The sequence below is a fragment of the Numida meleagris genome, chromosome 4 (assembly GCF_002078875.1).
Source record: "Numida meleagris isolate 19003 breed g44 Domestic line chromosome 4, NumMel1.0, whole genome shotgun sequence".
NCBI lineage: Eukaryota > Metazoa > Chordata > Aves > Galliformes > Numididae > Numida > Numida meleagris.
Genome location: NC_034412.1, coordinates 28,953,215 through 28,968,106, shown reverse-complemented (window position 1 = coordinate 28,968,106; position 14,892 = coordinate 28,953,215). Strand labels below are relative to the sequence as shown.

General features: G+C 38.8%; 1 long non-coding RNA gene across 1 annotated transcript; it reads right to left on the bottom strand.

Moving 5' to 3' along the window:
• On the bottom strand, positions 627-7,727 carry LOC110398955. Its single transcript, XR_002438768.1, has 3 exons — positions 7,662-7,727; positions 1,997-2,080; positions 627-1,603 (listed from the first exon to the last, which is right to left on the bottom strand). It is a non-coding gene; the product is annotated as an uncharacterized LOC110398955 (long non-coding RNA).

Below are 14,892 nucleotides of genomic sequence, written 5' to 3'. Positions count from 1 at the left end.
ACTGTTCGCAATGCGATTTATAACTCTCTTGGATTTCAAATATCAAGGATCTGACACAGGGGTGGGTTTTATGGCAAAGTATAATCTCTCTCGGCATTAACCTCTTGATGTTTCACAGCCTGTAAATGAAATTGCCTCCCTTGCAATGGAAAGATCATCACCCTAATATGTTTCTTTGTGGTAGTGTTACAACTATTCTGTGGATACCAGACCTTTTCTCTCAGTCAGGCTAGTCGATACATATCTGATGATTTGTATCTTTCTAGACAGCATATAGCATTGAAGTCTCTTGCTTCCCTCTCTTATTGGAAGGAAGGCACAAGCGCCCAAGAACTTTTTAATATTTCTTTTCCCAGTTATGCTGGTTGGACCTGTTACAAACCTGGTCTTGCTAAATCTATCATGACCATAAGAACATTCCTGCAGAGATCTTTGTATCCAGCCTGATAAAATACAAATCATCAAATGAGCATCAAACAATTAAAACATTGGAGATAACAAACATAACCAAGGCGCTTTTTTTTTTTTTTTTTTTTAACCTTTTGGTACAGACCCTATGTTTTCTGTCAGTTTTGAGCTGCATGCAAGCTAAGGTGAGTAAAGAAAATTAATTCAGCCTCTTCAAGATCGTATGAAATGGAATCATCCAGACAAAAGTGTAAAGAAAACTGTAGTTGAAGAAATAAATACTCTCAAAGTTCAGTGCACACTCAAATACTTTATCATATTATGCATAATGCCAATGGACAGGACGTGATGTATTTGAAAATTAGTTTTATTTTGTTTTGTATTTCTCTTTCAGAAAGTTTCATTTTTTTTCACTGTTCTTCCATTCTTGTAGGTGAGTAACTCAATTATCTGCAGCTAGTAAAACACACATCTGGCACACGCAGGCACTGATGTGATGCTTCTCTCCAAACACTGAGCCATTTCAGAAGTTCACATTCCACTGACCTTTCAAAAGATCAGTCTTCAGAAACAATATAGCAATTAAGCCAATGCTTAATATTCAGTACCCTTTCATACTTTCTGGGCAGAGGAGCATTTTACTGAGCTTGCTGCTCCTGAAGCTGCAGCTGAGAGTAAAAAGAAGTCCATGGCTTTGAACTTCTCTGCTCAGTTTCTACCATGACGATAAGAGATGTTTTTTTGAACTGCACTGGGAGATAAGGGCTGTATTTGTTCAGTGGTACATTCTAATAACCAAGAATAGAATAGCATGAAAGTTTTAGGCACCTTAGCACCTCACTTGTTAGCAGTATTTATTAGACATTTCTATAAGCATAGAAATTGAAACTCGTTATGCTAAGATGTATCTTCATAGCTTCACTGTCACTCTTTTTTTCTTTTTTTTTTTTCCTCCTCAAAAAACAACAAAGCACTGCGATGAAATTTCCAAAAGCTGCATGAGCTGCTTTCCACATTCCTCAGCCATGATATTTTGACAAGGCACAGTGGGAGAAGCACCTGCCTGCAAGCAGGGCTGCTGTCGCTGATCTGCAGAAGATCACACATCCTTGACTGATGGTTCCTGAGGAACTTCTCCCTACTGGCCACAGGCTAGGTGAGGAAGAGCATCCTTCAGCTGAAATAGTCTGTATCACTGTGCAAACAGGATCAAGAGTACAGCTTGATACAGGAGAATTGGAGAGACTCCTATCACTGTCCCACTCAAAGCACTGCTTTGTACTTTTCCTTCTAACCCACTAGAGAAGTGAAGAAAGAGACTATTTGAGAGAGACTTGGCATGAAGCTGGGAAGGGTGAAGAGCAGCTCCATTTACCCAACCCAACCCCAGGCATTTCTATCTGAGTTGCAGTAACTGAGTCAGGAGAGAAGCATATTTGCTTGACGAGTAAATCTGGAAAGAGCCAACTGGAATTTATATATTTGTACTTTTATATAAATAGAAAGATATAAATATGTAAATAAATATATAAATATATATCACATCACATAAGCCTCAGTCTCCTGGCCGAAATTTACTCCCACTCACCGTATAGGTTTTATGCTGAAAATGTACTTAGTTGAGAAAATGAGAATGAAATTGGACAGCAGATTCAGCTTCATGAGACAGCTTCTGTAACAGATACAAACACATAAAATGGGTTTGCCTATTAAAGCGCCCTTAAATTAAGTGCATTTAATTCCCTACTTGTCCCTACTCAAACAAACATATTTTTCATATAATTCCCAGAGCTGCTTTCATTTCCAAACACAGAAATACTTATGCTGTCTCCAGGCAACTGGCCTTGATGCTTTTAATTTGCAGGACACAAACAACAAACTATGTCACTGAGCAGTAAGATGTTAAGAAAGCACTTCAGCGCTGAATTTTAATTTTCAACCTTCCATCAACACATGCAAAAAATCCCATTTTATTCTATATAACTTCCTTGAAATAGATACTGTATCTTAATTTACATAAATCTGTGGAGGAAAGCAAGACTAAACCCTCTCTGAATGATACTGAATTGAAGCTAATGTCCCTGAAAGGTTTTTTCAGTGTCATTGATGAAGATGTTGAAGAGCACCGGTCCCAAGACAGACCCGTGGGGGACACTGCTCATCACTGGCCTCCACCTGGACATAGTGCAGTTCACCACAACCCTCTGTCTACAGCCTTCCTACCAATTCCTTATCCACCGAATAGTCCCACCCTCAAATCCATATCTCTCCAATTTAGAGATAAAGATGTGGTTGGGGACTGTGTCAAAGGCATTGCACAACTCCAGGTAGATGACATTGGTCGCCTTCCCTTTGTCCACCGATGCTGTCACTCCATCATAGAAGGCCACAAGCTTGGTCAGGCACGACCTTCTTTATCTTCTCTCAGTAAAGCCATACTGGCTATCTCATATCACCCACTCATCCCTCATGTGCTTTAACATGTCTTCCAGGAGGATATGTTCCATGACCTTCCCATGCACAGAGGTGAAGCTCACTGGCGTGTAGTTCCCCGGGTCCTCCTTCCTCCCTTTCTTGTAAATGGGAGTGATGTCACCTTTTTTTCTAGTTCCAGGGGACTTCACCCAAAGCCATGACTTTTCAAATACGATGGAGAGTGGCTCAGCAACCACATCAGACAGCTCCTTTAGGACCCTGGGATGCATGTCATCCAGCCCCATAGACTTGTATACACTCAGTCTCATGAGGTGGTCTTGGACTTGCTTTACCCTTACAGCAGGCGAGGGGGGGAGATTTACTCCCCCAGTTCCCACCTACAGGCTCAGAGATGCAAGCTTCATGGACGTGAGAAATACGAGAATCCTGGCTGCCACTGAAGACCAAGGCAAAAGACTCATTTAGTACCTCAGCCTTGTCCATATCTGTCATAGCCAATTCTCCTTTCTCATTTACCAAAGTTGGTATGCTCTCTTTGGCCTGCCTCTACTGGCCAATGTACCTGTAGAATCCCTTGTTGTTTTTAACATCCCAAGCCAAGTTAAGTTCCATCTGTGCCTCGGCTTTCCTAATCCCCTCTCTGCAAGTCTGGACAGCATCCCTGTAGATCATTTGGATTAAAACAAAATGACAATGTATCTGATGACATCTTATAGATTAAGACCATTTTATCACAATAAAAAGCAATGAAATCAGGATTCAACCAAGAACGCTGTCACTCTGGCACTGAGGATGTGTCCATGCAGGGGTCTCTATGCACAGACTTACTAAAATGTCTTTAAGCATAGATCCTCTTAGCCTTAATGAGTTAATTTATTGTTAACAGTCTTCAAAATACTCATAACTCTTGCATTTAAAATTCATAGAATCATAGAATGGCTTGGGTTGAAAAGGACCTCAAAGATCATCGAGTCTCAACCCCCCTGCCAAGTGCAGGGTCGCCAACCACTAGACCAGGCTGCCCAGAGCCATGTCCAGTCTGGCCTTGAATGCCTCCAGGGACGGGGCGTCCACAACCTCCCTGGGCAACCTGTTCCAGTGCGTCACCACCCTCTGTGTGAAAAACTTCCTCCTAATATCTAACCTAAGTCTCCCTTGTCTCAGCTTAAAACCATTCCCCCTTGTCCTATCGCTATCCACCCTCACAAACAATCGATCCCCCTCCTGTTTATACGCTCCCTTCAAGTATTGGAAGGCCACAATGAGGTCTCCCCGGAGCCTTCTCTTCTCCAAACTAAACAAGCCCAGTTCCCTCAACCTTTCCTCATAGGAGAGGTGCTCCAGCCCTCTGATCATCTTGGTCGCCCTCCTCTGCACTCGTTCCAAGAGCTCCACGTCCTTCTTGTGCTGGGGGCCCCAGGCCTGGACACAGTACTCCAGATGGGGCCTCACAAGAGCCGAGCAGAGGGGGACCACCACCACCCTCTCCCTGCTGACCACTCCTCTTTTAATGCAGCCCAGAACATAGTTGGCCCTCCGGGCTGCCAGCACACACTGCTGGCTCATGTCCAGCTTCTCATCCACCAGGACCCCCAAGTCCCTCTCCGCAGGGCTGCTTTCGAGTACTTCTTCCCCCAGGTTGCATACATACCTGGGATTGCCCTGGCCCAAGTGCAGCACCCTGCACTTGGCCTTGTTGAACCTCATTAGGTTCTCGTGGGCCCACTTGTCCAGCCTGTCCAGGTCCCTCTGGATGGCTTCCCTTCCTTCCAATGTATCGACTGCACCGCTCAGCTTGGTGTCATCTGCAAACTTGCTGAGGGTACACTCGATTCCATCATCCACGTCATTGATAAAGACATTGAAGAGCACCGGTCCCAGGACTGAGCCTTGGGGGACACCACTCATGACCGGCCTGCACCCTGACATAGAACCATTTATCACAACCCTTTGGCTGCAACCAGCCAACCAGTTCTTAACCCACCGAACAATCCATCCTTCAAATCCATACCTCTCCAATTTGGAGAGAAGGATGTGATGAAGGACCCTGTCAAAGGCTTTGGAGAAGTCCAAGTAGATGACATCCATTTTTGGATGTCCAAAATTTCGTGCTTTTTTTTTTTTTTTTTTGCTTTTATCTATTTATTTACCAACAGCATATATTCACATATCATATGTATTTTTTGAGTCACATTTGAACTGAGTTTCTTCAGTTATGCATTTAATAGACTGCTCTAAGTTTTCAAGTAAAATTATTTCTTATTTATTGTTATGAGAATCTGGTCTGTTTGGGTTTGATTGTATTCCCTGTTTTCCTCTGTAGATTACCAGACAACTACAGGTTCACAGTCCCATGTCACTAAACCTTACTTACTATTGTTATTAGAAATACCAGCTATTGTATCTACTCTCATTCCCTCAAAAGAAATAAAATAAAATTCCTATGGCAGATTTTAGCAGAGAAGATTAAAATTTTACATGGTTCTGAAAACAATCTGAGACAAAACAGAATGACAAATTCAGCTGCAGGAATCATCGTCTCTCCTTGTAACCGTGTTTTTTTTCTCCTCAGTGCCTTTGCCAGGCTCTTTGGAAAAAGTTGCAAGCAGTATGTTTGATGAATAAGGTTATATTACAGTAGCAGCCGTCAAAAGAGCATTGTGCTCTTTTGTTTAAAGAATACCTTATCTTTACGAATGTAATGGCTAGAAGTGCTTGAGAGCATGAGGGACAGAGTGATGCTATTTCCAGAAATAAGAGCACACTAGAAACTGGATACCACAGGTGTCAGGTAACTCATTGTTGTGAAGTGGTTCAAAACCAGGTTCCAGGTGTATAAGAGTTTGGCATATATAAATTTGATGACCCAGATTCATAGATTTCAAGGTCAGAAAGCACTATTAGTCTAATATTGTTTAGTTTGACCTATTGCATATCACATATCTCCCTGCAGGGGGACATAGAACTTGTGCTCAACTGTAGACCATCCAGGAAGGCATTCTGTCTTGATTTGAGAACATCAAGAAGTGGAAAATTCATTTCTTCCCAAGAAAGTTTATTCCAAAGAGCAATAATTCTCACCACTAAAAAATAAGTAATGCACATCACCAGTTTGTATACATCAAAATACCTTCCAGCCATGGAATTCACGTAATAGTTCTCTTAAAGATTCTTATTCACAGTAAAAACCTTAACCACACCCCTAAAAAAATGGATGGCTCTATGTCTTGCCCTAAGAAATCTTTTAGAATCAACTTTGTGGTTTATGTTTACATTGTCTGTAACCTTTTGAAAATGTGGATACTTGAACTGTATGTGGTACCCTGGACACATAACTGCAAATAAATCGATACTTATTTTCAGAATGATCCCTTATCCTGTGGACTGTGTTTATGTATCCAAAGGATCACATCAATTCCTTTTCGCACTCCTTGGAAACAAGACCGGCTTCACTGAAAAGGAATTTGTTGCATGTGCACCAGGATTGCTCCACAAAATAAATTAATGGGAAGATGGTTGCAAAAACCATTTCTAACAAGCCATATAAAATACAAGCACATGTAGTTCTTGTTTACTCAGCCTCCCGCATGCCAGTGCATCTAAAATGCTGTCCTCCTTTCCTCCCTCCTATTTGACAGCGTTGTTTTACATCTTCCTGGTGCCCATGACTTAAGAATTATTGCTTTTCTCTTATTTAAAATAAATAATAATAACAAAAAAGATAGCTTATCAGGTAAAAGCAGATGCTAAAACTAGATTCTCTAATAATAACAAAAAATGCATCTATGCATATGTATGACTTTATCAGGTAGTAACAGGTACTGAATATTTATCCCTCCAGCCACAACGGCTACAAATTACATATTAATTACTCTTCAGTTTCTGCTATGCAGCCTCCTCCCAGTAGTCTCAAATGGCCAAATATTACCTCTCTCTGTTGAGGCTATGAATTTGTTTTGTTTTGCCTTGTTTTCACTACCTTCACCACAACTAATCACACCATCGTGGTGTCCTCAGAACATGCCCGCATATTAATACACACTCATTTCCAGTTTTGCTTTTGAGGAAAGTGTGTGTGTAAGGAGATCAATAAACATGCAAATTAGAAGTATTAAATAGACAAGTGAGGCTTTCAAATCAAATAGAGACACTTTCCAGGTCACCTTTGGATATAGTACTTTAAGCACCTCATAAATTTCACATGATGATTGCCTAGGATGAAATCCCCTTAGAAATCTCTGTAGTCTAAATCTTTTTGTTCGTAGCCAAGTATGAGATTATTTATGTTTCAGTGAACATACAAAAAGCTTTGTCCGCCTTTAATGAAAGCAGAAGCTTCACAGTATGAAGCTGTGCAAAATTCTAAGGAAAAGAGTCACTACACAAAGAACCGTAGGCATAGCATGCATATACTTTCTCATTTTATCATAATCTGAGAGAACAGTACACTCATAAACCAGAGAGAGCAGTTAAAGTTTCCATTACAATGTTCTTTTACAGGTCACTAGCATATAGCATGTAGGATATTATTGAAAAATCCAGCATCAAAACCACAAGTCAGAAAACCACAGAAGTAAAAGACTGGGCAAAGAAGAGAGAAAGCATTGGGATCAAAGTTCTGACACTGACATCCTACCCTCAGGATCCCAGCACCTGGTAGCCTCTGAATCCAAACCACAACCAAGCATCTCCTGACTACAGGAGATATTCCTGATACAGTTTGACAGCTAGATAAATGGATTCAAAACTATTAGAATAAGCTTTAATAATAGCTCAGCTTCCCAAAGTTTTGCATCTTTTCAGCTTCTATTTCTTACCTCCAGCTTCCTTTTTCCTTCCCTCTACTGCCACAAGTCACTTCAGTGAGCAACAGCAGTTTTGTGACTGAAAGCTGTAAATCTGCTAATTGAGTAGCCAACACATTTGTGCTAATTAGCCAGCTGGCTACTACTAAGCAGCATGTAACAGTTGAATTTTGTGTGCCTTCCCTGCATAGCAATGCTTCTGCTGCCATTTGTTACCAGAGGCTTCAGTTTTATCAAAATACCCTAATATCTTCTTGAAACTGAAATTGCTTCTGCTTAAAGGTTGCACATGCACAGCTCCACCCGATGACACAGGAGATGGGCTTTGGGCTTACCTAATACCTTTAACACAAAGCAAAACAAAACAAGCCCTTCTTTCGTTAAACAGTTCAGCCATAATTTTAATGTATCTTTTCACTGAATAGAAGTTTATGTTCTCTAAAACAGAAAAACAGCATATACCTTACTTCACAAACACTGTATAATTTATTTTTTTTTTGTGAAAATACAGACAGGTGCCTAGAAAAATAAGAAATTACTGGTTCTATCTTTAAAGTGTAGTTTGGACAATGTCTAATAAATTAGGAAAAGGGCCATTCACAAGACCATGAAAGGAAAAGCTGTTCATTTCATTAATTCTACCTGTTTGTAGCCTTGTAAGTCAAGGAGGCTTTAGAAGATAATATATGAACATTTAATTCAGGATTGAACTACGTTAGCATGGAGTCTGGGGTTTGTTTGTTTGTTTGCTTGTTTGTTTGTTTGTTTTTGCTAATGGAAATATTTTCCATGCCATTTCAGTGAAGGCTTGCAATATCCAAAAATGGGCAAGCAAAACTGGTGGGCAATAAATAACCTGAGCCATCAGAGAGAAACAAAGGGAAAACATTAACTCTTGCATCCATCTTCAGCATTTTTTATGCATTCATCCTCACCAGGCACTCCAGCCAGTGAACTGTCCTTCCCATTATAAAGAAGAAGTGAGTCACACTGAGAGTGAAAATCTCGATCAGAGCAAAAGGTAAAGTTTTCTATCCCTACACTCCAACTGTAAAAATAAATCACGTATAAGCTGTCAATTAATTTAATATACATAAAAACTTCCACAAAGAGTCTCCTTTGCACAGGAACCATTCCTCTAAAGCACCCGTTTTCTTTTTTTAGAACTGTATAGAAGTGAGCAAAAAAAAATGAAAGTCAGCTTAAAAATGGCTTAGAATCCCTAGGAATATGCTCGAAATACAACCATACAGCAAGTCACTTCCTTGCCTTAAGGCTTTCAGTTCATCTTCTTTGGTCTAGAAAAGAGTATTCCAGATTCTTTAAATCAGGATTTTTCAACAATAGATCAGAATTTTCCCTCCAAAAATTAAAAGTGCATTCTGGTCCAAAAGAAGTCTGTTGATTCCCACCTATTATCCTAATCTCTCTGTTCATGATCTATTCTCGTGTTAAGTGGCACTACAGAAATCCTCGACTTTCCATCAATAATATAACATCTCAGCTTTTGGAAGATTCTCAAAGTGATTATGTGTGCATAATTAATTGTCAAGAGTGAGAATGTCAGTCCTACAGTATTTCCAGCTCCTCACTGGGATGAACAAGGCATCTTTTTGAATTGAACATGGCAAGATTGTGAATGAACTCGGCATCCTTCTACAGACTGTCTTCCTCAGAATGCCAAAGCATCTGTTTCTCCTAGTTGTTTTTTACTGTATTTAGTAAAGAGAAATATGTCATTTGTCTTCCATTAAAGAAAGTACTAAACAACTGAAAAGAGAAAAAAAAAGGCCATCCCAGCTTTCTTACTTACTCAGTGGGGATTGATAGTTTTCCTCTTTATTAAATCAGATAGAAATATCCTTTGTCTCCTTTTTGGTTTTAAAGGAGAGTGAACAGATGATAGAAAATAGAAAAAAGCAAAGAGTGTCTCTTCATCAGATATATGTAGTTCTTTTTGCTTTCATGTTGTTATTCCTATCCTGTAGTACAGAACAGAGTGCAGGTAAGGTGAGAGAAGTTTTCTTTGTATTTGACTAATAGAACTCTAAACTTCAAAGCAAAATTGAGGAATTGACCTTTTGTTGCTGAATGTCAAAGTTATTTGCTCAAATCAAAGCTGATACATAAATGTCATCTTTAGAATATGATGGTAATAAACAAGCAGATATAATAAATTAACCTATCTTTGTCTTGTTATCAATCAGTAAGAATAGTCATTTTACTCAAGCCAGTATGGCACCACTGTAAAAACAAGTTCCATGTTAAAGACGATGAGATTTGTTTCAGTAAGCAGGTAATTTTCTCAGAAAGATAGCTTAGGGGGCTTACTGTTTCCATTTTTGCATAATAGCTTGCTATCAAGAGCATGCAGAAAGCCAAGGACAAGCATGCAACACCCTGCTTCGCCTTAAACCTACAGATGCACAACAACCCCAGGCAACCCTACAGGCTTGGGGAGGAGTGGCTGGAAAGCTGCCTGACGGAAATGGACCTTGGTGTACTAATGGACAGTCAGCTGAATATGAGCCAGCAGTGTGCCCAGGTGGCCAAGAAGGCCAGTGGCATCCCAACTTGGATCAGGAATGGTGTGGCGAGCAGGACTAGGGAAGTGATCTTGCCCCTGTACTCAGCATTGGTGAGGCCTCACCTTGAGTACTGTGTTCAGTTTTGGGCGCCTCAGTTCAGAAAGGACATTGAGGTGCTGGAGCAGGTCCAAAGAAGGGCAACAAGGCTTGTGAAGGGCTTGGAGAATATGCCCTATGAGGAGAGACTAAAGGAACAGGGGCCATTTAATCTGGGGAAGAGGAGGCTGTGGGGAGACCTTATAGCTGTCTTCAAATACCTGAAAGGTGATTGCAGTGAGAGCGGGTCTGGTCTCTTCTCACTGGTGACAGGTGACAGGACAAGAATGGCCTCAAGTTGTGCCAGGGGAGGTTTAGGTTGGATATCAGGAAAAACTTTACAGAAAGGGTTGTTAACTACTGGAACAGGCTCCCCAGAGAGGTGGTTGAGTCACCATCCCTGAATGTGTTTAAAAACCGTTTGAATGTGGTGCTTGGGGACATAATCTAGCAGTGGGTTGTTAGAGATAGGGTAGTATGGTTAGGTTGAGGTTGGACTTGATGATCTTGAAGATCTTTTCCAACCTGAGCAATTCTGTGATTCTGTGGTGCAGGAGAAATATCTTCTCACCCCAAAAGGAATTCTCCCTGAGAATGAATACCAACTTTCAGAAAGTCAGGTCTTCAGAGACCAAAACAATGAGACAAATCTGACCATCTATCCAAGAGGGCACTTTACTCTTTTCCACAGACTATTTGCATTTTTTGTAGTAAGGAGTCTTTTTCTGAAATATATATGGACACAAAAATTCAGGTGGGAGTTTGGAAGAGCTCTGTGATCTGCATGCCCTGTCTCAATGATGATATTTGGAACTTTTCAACATGTTAAAAAAGTATACCACTGTTTGGGTGCCTTTTAAAATTCTGCAGTAATAATTTTCCTCATGTATGTAACCCAGCTTTTTTATTATTAATGGCCATGTTAAAATACTAATAACTAAGATAAAAGCTTAGTAATGAAATATGTATGTTGGTACATGAAGATACCATTAAAGTCAATCCACTTATAACATGTCACATAATTTGTGGCTTCATACTTTATATCAGCTCTTGGCAAAGTAATTAAAGAACAATCAACCCTTAATCACTAATTAACATTGTCTGTATGTCTATATGATATGTAAAATGTGATAATGAGTTGAGAACTTTCAGCATTTGGGATAACTTGTTTTTTTTTCTCTGGCCTGGAAGAATTTAATGTAGAAACACCTGGAAGCGGAGACATCTTCCTGTGCAGTGGATATCAAAGCAGGATAATGAATGGAACAAGGGGTTAGAAATCAGGAGACATTAAATTATCTTCTTCATTATGCTTCATTAACTGAATCTATGCTATCAAATAAAAATTATTTTGAGCACAGAGGTAAAATTTTTCATTCCAAAATTCCAAGTATCAGCATCAGGACAGGGTCAAGAAAGACAAGTTTGAAAACACACAAACTGAGCATGAAGTAAGAGTAACCTTTAAAATGCCTATCTGTTGTCAAAATGACTTCCCTTTCAGGAATAAATGAATATGAAAATGCCTCAAGCAACTTCTAATAGTCTGACATATTTAATTTCAGTTCCAGGTGAGAAGTACAAACATTGTTTTTTAATGACATCACCAGAGAATGAACATTGCTATGTTAGAAAGAAGAAACCAAAAGCTATTGTTCCTTTTTTCTACAATGTCTGAAAAATAAACTGACACTGACTATATGCATTTCATCTAGTGGAACAAACAGCGCCTCCACGTCACCGTCACCAGATACATATGGGAGCTATTCCATTTCAGACCACAGTTTCTTCAGAACTTAAGTAACAGCAGTAAAACTAACAAGAGAAATTGCAACACTTTAGCTTAAGTATACCACAAAGAAAACATAGATTCGTAATTTTAATGACAGTGTACTTTGACAACATAAATAATACAAGGAATCCAAAACCCATTAGTAATTTGCTATCATAAAGACAGTCTTATTCTCTAAATTCTCTGCTTCTATTGTATTTAGATGTAAGAAAAGTTTTCATGTTCTTCTTCACACACTCTTTCCTATGGTTTGCATTATTATTTTCTAAACGTACAGTGGTTTATTTAATCTGCAGCACAAAGATTTTTTTGCAGTTTCTTCTTTCAGTGTACTTTGCAGATGAGTCATGAGGCTAGATCAATTTCTTTCCTATCAGTTAGCACTGGTTGCATCATCTTTGAAGATGTCACATTTAAACCATCTTCTTTACAACAGACACAAACTTACCTAAATCCAAATAGTCAAACATTCCTCCACTAGGGTTACAACTTTGCTTTGCTCTGGAATGCTTATACATTTGAATTGCACATGCCACCTTATCTTGGTAACTGAAGGAGCTATAACAGTAACTGTCTTTCTAACAGATACTAGGCTTTAAAATCATGTTACAGAACAATATGTATAAATCGTAGTGTATTTCCTAAAGTAACATTCTAAAATTTCTGGTATCCAAATTAAGTCCATGAGGTATTTTAGTTTTTTTACTATATGGGATTGTCCTTAGATTTTTTTCAAAAACTCTGTCATAAAAAGCAATATCGATCTTTCTATCCATCTATCCCTTATGAAGAGAGATTTAATATGCTTTTTTTGTGATCTGCCTCCACGCTTGAATTGTGAAAACAATTGCCAAACATCAACTTTCCATTCAAATTACATCTATGTTTTACTCATGAGTTTTTGTTGCTTGGAACTGCAAGAGTCTGTGTATGGCCAAAGGATTCAAACACAGTGCTATGTACTTGGGATAACCAATGCACTGGAAATTAAAACAGCTGTCCTTCAGAGCAAAGTTAATGTATAATATGAAGGTTATGAAGGAATCTTGGTAAAGAAAGGAGGGCAACATTGTTTCAACACAGACCTAGAGAGAACAGAAAATCTTGCAATAATTCCCCTACTATTTCTGTATGTAGAGATTGTGTAGGTACTAGGTGCTAATGCCAGAATGTGTGCTACAATACCACCCCCCCCCCCCCCCCCCCAAAAAAAAGAGGTAAAGAAGGGAAAAAAAAATCTAACTTTAGCAATTCACCATACTACAATATTGAATAATAGATAAAAGTAAGTCATACTTTTCCTTGGACAGCTAGAGGACTGTCAGTGGGATTCATGGCTTACTGCGCTGATACCACGCACATTTGCTGAGGGCTTTACGTGACTGCTGGAAATTGCAGCTAAAGGAGATAAGGCTTTTGGTTTTGGAGGATTATTTTTTCCACTCAGGACTTTGACAGGAGTAAACTTCCATGCCCATTAAAACCTTATGTTCAAATAAATACCTAGACTTTAACTTTCTGACATTCTTGGATTCTTATAAATTTTAATGTAAGCAAACAGTTACAACATGCTTAGTTACCCATAAACACAAAAAGGTAGTGTGAAATGCTTGTGACATATTTTTGGAGAAGATGGATAACATCTAGTGAATGAGGTAAAAATTCAAATAAATGGAGATTGGGTAATGTGCAAGGAATGAGAAATTAATGTTAATAGTGAACTGATTTTATATTGAGAGAATTGAAAAGATGTCTTAACTAATGCTTATTATCTAAACCACAGTCTAAGCAAGGCAAAGGTCTTTTTCCAAACAACAGCAGGTAGCTCAGCCTTTGCAGATTAACCTCAGTGTCAATTCATTTTAGATCACAGATGACACATCTAACAGTATATCTATCTTGGCATCAGGAGAATTAGCTAATAATTTTCAAGATCTAAATCTGATTTCCAAGAACACTTAGAAACCTTTTCTATCTGACCATAAAAAAATAACATAGCCCTCAAAAAAAATGTTGTTTATCTATCAAAAATTGCTACTTGATGAGTTTGACATCTGAATACACTATTCTTCTTATAGTGGGATGACAAGATAAACAGAACTTTTTCTTTTCATTGTAATTCGCAGACAGAAATGCAAGCACTGAAAAAGAGCACTTAAATCAGAAAAATAACAAACCTGTATCAAAACTGCCACCCTAGAAAGCTATGGCACTGTTTCCATTCTGTTTACATTGCACAAGAAGACTAAATGCCTCAATAGGTACCACTGAATTCCACGCTTTAAATGAATACAGCAAATTATCTAAGCACCCTAGGGTTTCCCTTTTCATTATTAAAAAGTCAGATATATAGGCAATTTAATTATGTCAGTAAATGGAGTGTGCATTTTCATGCACAAAAAGAATAATTTAGAACATATTTTTTTATCAAATCACTTTCTCATTGTTTCAAAAATGTTTCTGAATGCTAAAAGTAAGCCCATATTTTTCTACTCAAGTTTCTTTAAGCTGATTAGATGGTCAAATATTACCTACTTAAATGAGATAATGACTGTGAGATTAATCTAAGGCAAGGCAATAGACTGTAAATGAGAAAGTGAAGGGTTGTGAGATGATTGCATGTTACCAGGGCAATAAAATCAAGAGGAAAGAACTATGTACCACTAAAGGTTTGCCAATGAGAGTGAAATTTGAGGTAATTTAATGAAATATTTATTTCTGACTGCAAGATATGGCTTTTGCATTATCCCAAATGAGGCTCCCTTGAAAGGTATATTGATTAAACCATGTGCATTATTATACTCATGTTCATAGCAAACTCAAATGG